The 6,053-nt window shown below is 46.3% G+C and overlaps 1 protein-coding gene across 4 annotated transcripts in view; it reads left to right on the top strand.

Annotated features, from left to right (window-relative positions):
• The first annotated feature begins 4,081 nt into the window (after positions 1 to 4,081).
• ALDH18A1 (aldehyde dehydrogenase 18 family member A1) overlaps positions 4,082 to 6,053 on the top strand; it is a 42,403-nt gene continuing 40,431 nt past the window's right edge. For 3 of the 4 annotated variants that reach the window (XM_082722592.1, XM_082722593.1, XM_082722591.1), the window contains exon 1: positions 4,145 to 4,471. The gene's annotated coding sequence lies outside the window, so the exon portion shown is untranslated. Of the gene's footprint in view, positions 4,472 to 6,053 lie in introns of all 4 variants that reach the window. The other variant, XM_082722594.1, reaches the window with a different exon arrangement.

The following is a 6,053-nucleotide window of genomic DNA, read 5'->3' as shown; positions in this document are numbered from 1 at the left end:
AGATCTTACATCAGAAATCAGCACATCTGTTCTTCCAAGATAGGAATACCTCAAGTGTTCTCTTCCTCTCTGCTAATTTAATTAGCTTGTAAACATAGTTTCCAGTTACAAGACTACTTAATATACCTTAGATAAGATTTTATGGTTCTCTCTAGTCACTCTCCTTGTAGTAGACCTTCAAGACTTTTTTAAAACCATCTATAGCACAATGCAGTCTTCTTAGTTCCCTTCCTTTATCTCTACAAGTTATCAGCTATTTGACTTACTGCACAAAAGGTCTGTATTGTAACCACGTATTCAATTTAAGGAATAAGTTTTATTTTAAAGGGATATGTACAGTTTGGATAGAATGAAATTGAAATCCGAGGCAAACATTGCTGGGATGGAGAAAAAAGTACTCTCAAAAACTTTCTCGGGAATTATAAACTGGTAGAAACTTGGAGAGAAGGGCAGATAACTATTTGATAATATGTATCAAAAGCCTTAAAGTTGTTGATAAACTTTGACCCAACAATTCCACTTAATTGGACATTTTTTAAGGAGGGAAAAATATCCAACAGTGGAGAATTACATATAATAATATCCAAAGATTGCAGTGTTGTACAACCACTGAAAATTGAGTAGACTTACCTTCATTATAATACGATCTATTTTTAAATGAACAAAATAGACTAAAAAATGGAGCATATACTCTGTTACTTCACTTTTTTAACAAAAATTTCATATTTTTAACAAAATACATGTGTATTTAGGCAAACAAGTCTGGAAAGCTAGTATGTCAAAATGGGGATTTTTAATAGTTTTTTAAAGATTTTTATTTATTTGAGGGAGAGAGAGCAGGAGTGCAAGCCCACAATCAGGGATAGCAGCAAGCAGAGGGAGAAGCAGGATCCTTACTGAGTAGGGAACATGATGTGGGACTCCATCCCAGAACCATGATCTGAACCAAAGGCAGATGCATAACATATGAGCCACCCAGGCCCCCCAAAATGAGAATTTTTTTTAATAAGCATTTCTGATTTCTATAATCCTAAAATGAAACTATATTTTGAAGAAAACATATACTCTCCAAAAAAATAAAAAAACTTCCCCGTTTAGTGTATGTAAAAATGTTCTGTATTTATGAGTAACTTCCCTTTTCTATTGATGTATTTATTTGGCATTTGGGGCCTGTCTTTTTGGAATCCGGGGTTCTGAAATGCCATTCACATCATAATCTCCTGGGGTACTTTATGAAAATAATGATCCCTGGGCCCTATTCCTCAAGATTCTGATTCACTGGAGGGAAAAGGAGGTTCTAAGAATCTGTATGTTTAAAAGGCTTTCCTGGTACTTCTGATGTGCAACCTGGTTTGCAGAACTACATGTGTAGTGTGGCTGAAACGTATTTCATTTAAGTGTCTGTCCTGTCATTGCCAACTCATGTGATATGTCTGCCAGCCTAGCCTACTACCTTTTCTCTTAGAATTCCCATCACTCAGAGTTCTGCCAAGGGTGGGCCCAGCCTCCATGCTCATATTACCTGCATGATTCTGCCTCTCCACAGCTGACTAGTTCAAAGTGGAGTCCTGGACCAAGTTAGGCCAGTAAGATTTTCTCTCCTAAGACTTTGGAACTGGACTAAGATGGGAAGTCAGGAGCCGGCCCTAACTAAGGATATTTGAGGGCTGAGGAAGCTGTTTTCCACCAAGTGTTAACTGATGAAGAGCCTACCTTAAAAGGGAAAAGAGAAACAGGTGTGCAGAGAGAAGTGTAAATAAGAGATCCAGAGAGGAAGGGTAGTTTTAGTCCCCAGCTTCCAGTGCCTGTACCCACCCCTCATGAGATTCAGTTTTACCTCTTGTTCTTGGAGACTGTTACTCCTTCTACTAAACTGGATGTTTCTATTATCAACAATTAAAGACCCCAAGGCTAAGATAACTTAAACTAATGCTCCATAACATGTAAAGGAATAGTCCTCAATCCTGCATTCCTATAGTCCAGTTCTAAATAGTCCACTTCCTTTGTGACTTTCTAGTCATGGCGAGTTCTGTTTCCATTTGCTGAGACAAAGGATCCCTCCAATCTAAAGAAAAAAAATATATATCACGGCGCCAGGTGGCTCAGTGGGTTAAGCCTCTGCCTTCAGCTCAGCTCATGATCTCAGGGTCCTGGGATCAAGCCCTGCATTGGGCTCTCTGCTCAGTGGGGAGTCTGCTTCCCTTTATCTCTCTCTTCCTACTTGTGACCTCTGTCTGTCAAATAAATAAAATCTTTTAAAAAAGGTATTTTAAAAATCATATGCAGGAAGGATACCATGGCTAAGTTATTTCCTTTATTTCTGCAGAGGAGCAAACTAGCTTATATATCTAGATTTGGTCTCCCAATCCATAGTCACATATCCCATTCCTTTCTCCTCACTGGGTAGAATATTAATACTAAAATAGTCATAAAAATAACTAATAGAAATGCACAGTGTTAAAGGATTTCTGTATCTTCTCCTCTTAACAACCCTATGGAATAGACAATGACAGAATTATTAGTCCATTTCTTATTTGAGAAAACTAAACCCAAAGGAATTAAATTCATTTATTTATCAAGTATTTATTGAGTGTCTATTATGTGGCTTTATGCTCAAGATCTTATATTCTAGCAGGGAAGGCAGACAAGCAATTACCTAAGGCAACGTGCGACTTAAGAACTAGGAAAGGATTTCTCAAGTGGAGAAGGGCTGTCTCCAATGACCTTAGCTATCCCTATGGTTACCTAATTTGAAGTTCGTGGTAAGAATCTTAAAAGCTAAAGTACCAGATGAAACTTACTGGAAAGCACTTTTACTACTTTTGTGTCCTCCAGCCTACTTCAAAGCTAAAGAGCTGACAACTCATGTTCACTGTTATCTTTCACCTCTAAGAACTACCCCCCATCTGTTTCCTAACATACTATGGTGCAACATCATCAGATTTGTAAGAATCCCTCCTCCTCTCTCACCACCACCCCCAACTTTAAAGTAGTAAGTGATGTCAGCTCTCCCCACTTTATGCTCCCATGCTCACTGCTGGAGCCTCCTTTCCGGTGACCATTTCTTATTTGGGTCTTTGCACTAGTGTAAGCAGCCTCCCAGCTTCTACCCTTACTGATTTCAGACACACAATGATTTCTTATCATTGTGCCAGTCCGGTACTTTGAAAGTCATGGTTCTCTATCTTTGAGGATGATAAAATTCAGGCTCTTTAGTGGAGCACAGAAATCCTCTTGCAAGATGCCCCCCCAAAACACATCTCTTTTTTCACATCCTCTGTGCAGCGTCTTCTCATAGGACATCTCATGCCTTTACTTAATGCATACCCTCTTCCTCATATGATCCCGCTTCCCATTTCTAGGTGAACGACTTATTTTTTTTGTCCTTCAAAGCACAATTCAAAAGTCTACTCTCTTTTAAAAGCCTTACCTGACTACCTGGGCACCCCTTCCTCTAGCATTAATCGCATTGTGTTGTAATCATCTGCTCTCTTATCTGTCTCTTGCATAAGGCTATGAATTCATCTAGGAAGAGACGATGTCTTCCTCCACACCTAGGGAACCCTGGCATTTCAAGTAGGCAATTGATGAATGAGGAAATGAATAAGTAGGTCCAGCAATGTTCTCAAGAAGAGGAAGACGCTTTTCCCTGTCACTGACCTCCAGTCAAGGGCTGTGCAGCTCCCCATACCCACACTTGGCCAGCCCTGCCGGTGCCCATACAAAACACGCCCTCTGAGGAAAACACGAGTAGGGAAGAAGGAGACTCCATTCTAATTTAAAGTTCCCGTTGTCAGGGATTAAATAGAACTTTTTTTTTTTTTTTAAATAAAACTATTTTTAAATGTAATACTCTCACCAATGCAAGAGTTGGGCTGGAACCCTTGGGGAAACCTCCAGACACCTAGGCGGCAAATCATTTTATTGCAGTGACAAAATTTTCGAACTTCAACAGCAGAAGTTTGCCGAAAGTGTGGATTCTGTATATTCTCCACCGTATTTCTGAGGCGCGCCGGGGATGTAATGTTCAACACTGACAGACACACCTATGGGGATCAACCAACAGCTACGGGAGCCAGGCATATTTCCCGCCTCCCTGCGAAGCCCGGTGGGGCCCCGGTCCCCCAGCAGAACGTGGACTTGCACCCCGAGATGTCTCGAGCCCCGCCTCCGGAGGCGTCTGCCCGAGTCTGGGCAGGCGGGGCCCCGCCACGTGGAGCGCAGACCCGATTCTCCAAGGGCCTACGCTGTTGGCGCAGCGTAGCTCCGGCTCGGCCCTTCGCCCCACGTCAGCAGCGGAGGCTCCGCGGCCTGCGTTACTCCAACGCAGCTGACGTAACGTCATCTTGCGGGACGTGGACGGAAGAAAAAGAGGAGTTATTCGGCGCCAGAATCTGCCCGGCGTGGACTGCGGGGCCTGCGGACCAGGCGGCGGGGCGGGACAGCTGGGTCGGGCGGCGGCGTGAAGCAGGTACGCGGCGGGGATGGCGGCAGGAATGGCGCGGCGCCAGCGCCTCCGCGGGGGCTGATGGGGCGCGCGGGCCGCCGCGGGGAAAGGGTGAACGCCGGCCCGCGGGCGACCCAGGGGGCTGTGGGGGCGCGGGCGGGCGGGCGGGGAGGCCGGGCCCGAGACTGGGTGTGGGCTCGCGGCCACTGACGGCGGCCGCCTGGGCGGCCCAGGGAGCGCCGGCCGCCTTGTGGTGGTCCCATATGGGCTCCGAGGGGGCTTGGGGCACGGACCTCCGCAGCCGCGCTTGGTTCCTCCCACGTGGAGGAACCGCTCCGGGTGGAGGCCTGAGGGCTCAGCGGACCCCTCTCGGGGAGTCCGGGCTCCGCTTCCAGTGCACCTGCCCCGCGGCCGGTGATGGACCCTGGTTGGTAACCGGCCACGCGCCGCCTCTCCGCGGCCTGTGTGTGGGTCCCCTGCCGCACCCCCCCCCCCCGGGCTCTCGTGACCCTCTCTTTCAAAACCAGGCCCCCGGCAGCGGGGGCGTTCGCTCACGACTGCCCTTTGCAGTGTGGCACACGGTCTGTGAGGAGTACCTCCGTGGCACTCCAGGACGCACCCAGACTCCCCGCCCCCCATCATTACCCCCTGCTCTCTGAGGGACCTAGGTTTATCACACGGTCTTTGTCTTTGAGTGCTGAACCATATACCAAGTCTGTGTTTCTGCGTGAAGTTTGCTGGGACTAAAGTTACGTTCTTTGTCCAAATCAGTAAGATAAAGGCCTTCTGTTTAGAACGAGTGGGGGCGTTGGGGTGGCTCTGTCGGTTAAGCGTCTACCTTCGGCTCAGGGAATGATCCCAGCGTCCTGGGTTCGAGCCCCACATCTCCGCTCCACATCGAGCCTCCCTCTCCCTCTGCCTCCCCCTCCCCCTGCTTGTGCTTTCTCTCCCCCTCTTTCTCTCTGTTGAATAAATTTTTAAAAAATCTTAAACAACAACAACAACAAAAATAAAAACACAAATGAAAGAGGTACTTCAGAAATGACCAGAGTCAAAACATGGGAGCTTTTTTTAGCTGATAAGACATTGAGTCTAGACACACACATACCCTTTGCTCCCTGGAATCAGTTGTCTGCTTTAGAGAGCCTAATGAGCTCTGACAGGAGAACCATTCATTGCAGTCAGTCAGAGGTTGTGTGGTACAGGGGAGAGGCCAGGGAGACTTGGTTTCTAGGTCAATTTTGAACCTAACAAGTTAGTGACCTTGAACATTCAGAGCTTTCAGTTATTAGATAAGAGAGAGGTAAGCAGGGGCTCCTGGGTGGCTCAGTGGGTTAAAACCTCTGCCTTCAGCTCAGGTCATGATCCCAGGGTCCTGGGATGGAGCCCCGCATCGGGCTCTCTCTGCTCCACAGGGAGCCTGCTTCCTCCTCTCTCTCTGTCAAATAAATAAATAAAATCTTTTTAAAAAGAGAGAGAGAGAGAGAGAGGTAAGCAGTAAGCTTAATTTGTGATTATGTCCATCAGAGAATATTCATTGAATTCTTATGCCTATGACACATCCTGCAGGAAATAAAGAGAAAGTTGTAGGACATCATTAGTGCTT

This window comes from Mustela nivalis (genome assembly GCF_964662115.1).
Source record: "Mustela nivalis genome assembly, chromosome: 2".
NCBI lineage: Eukaryota > Metazoa > Chordata > Mammalia > Carnivora > Mustelidae > Mustela > Mustela nivalis.
The sequence above is the reverse complement of the archived record's forward strand: the minus strand, read 5'-3'. Positions and strand labels throughout refer to the sequence as shown.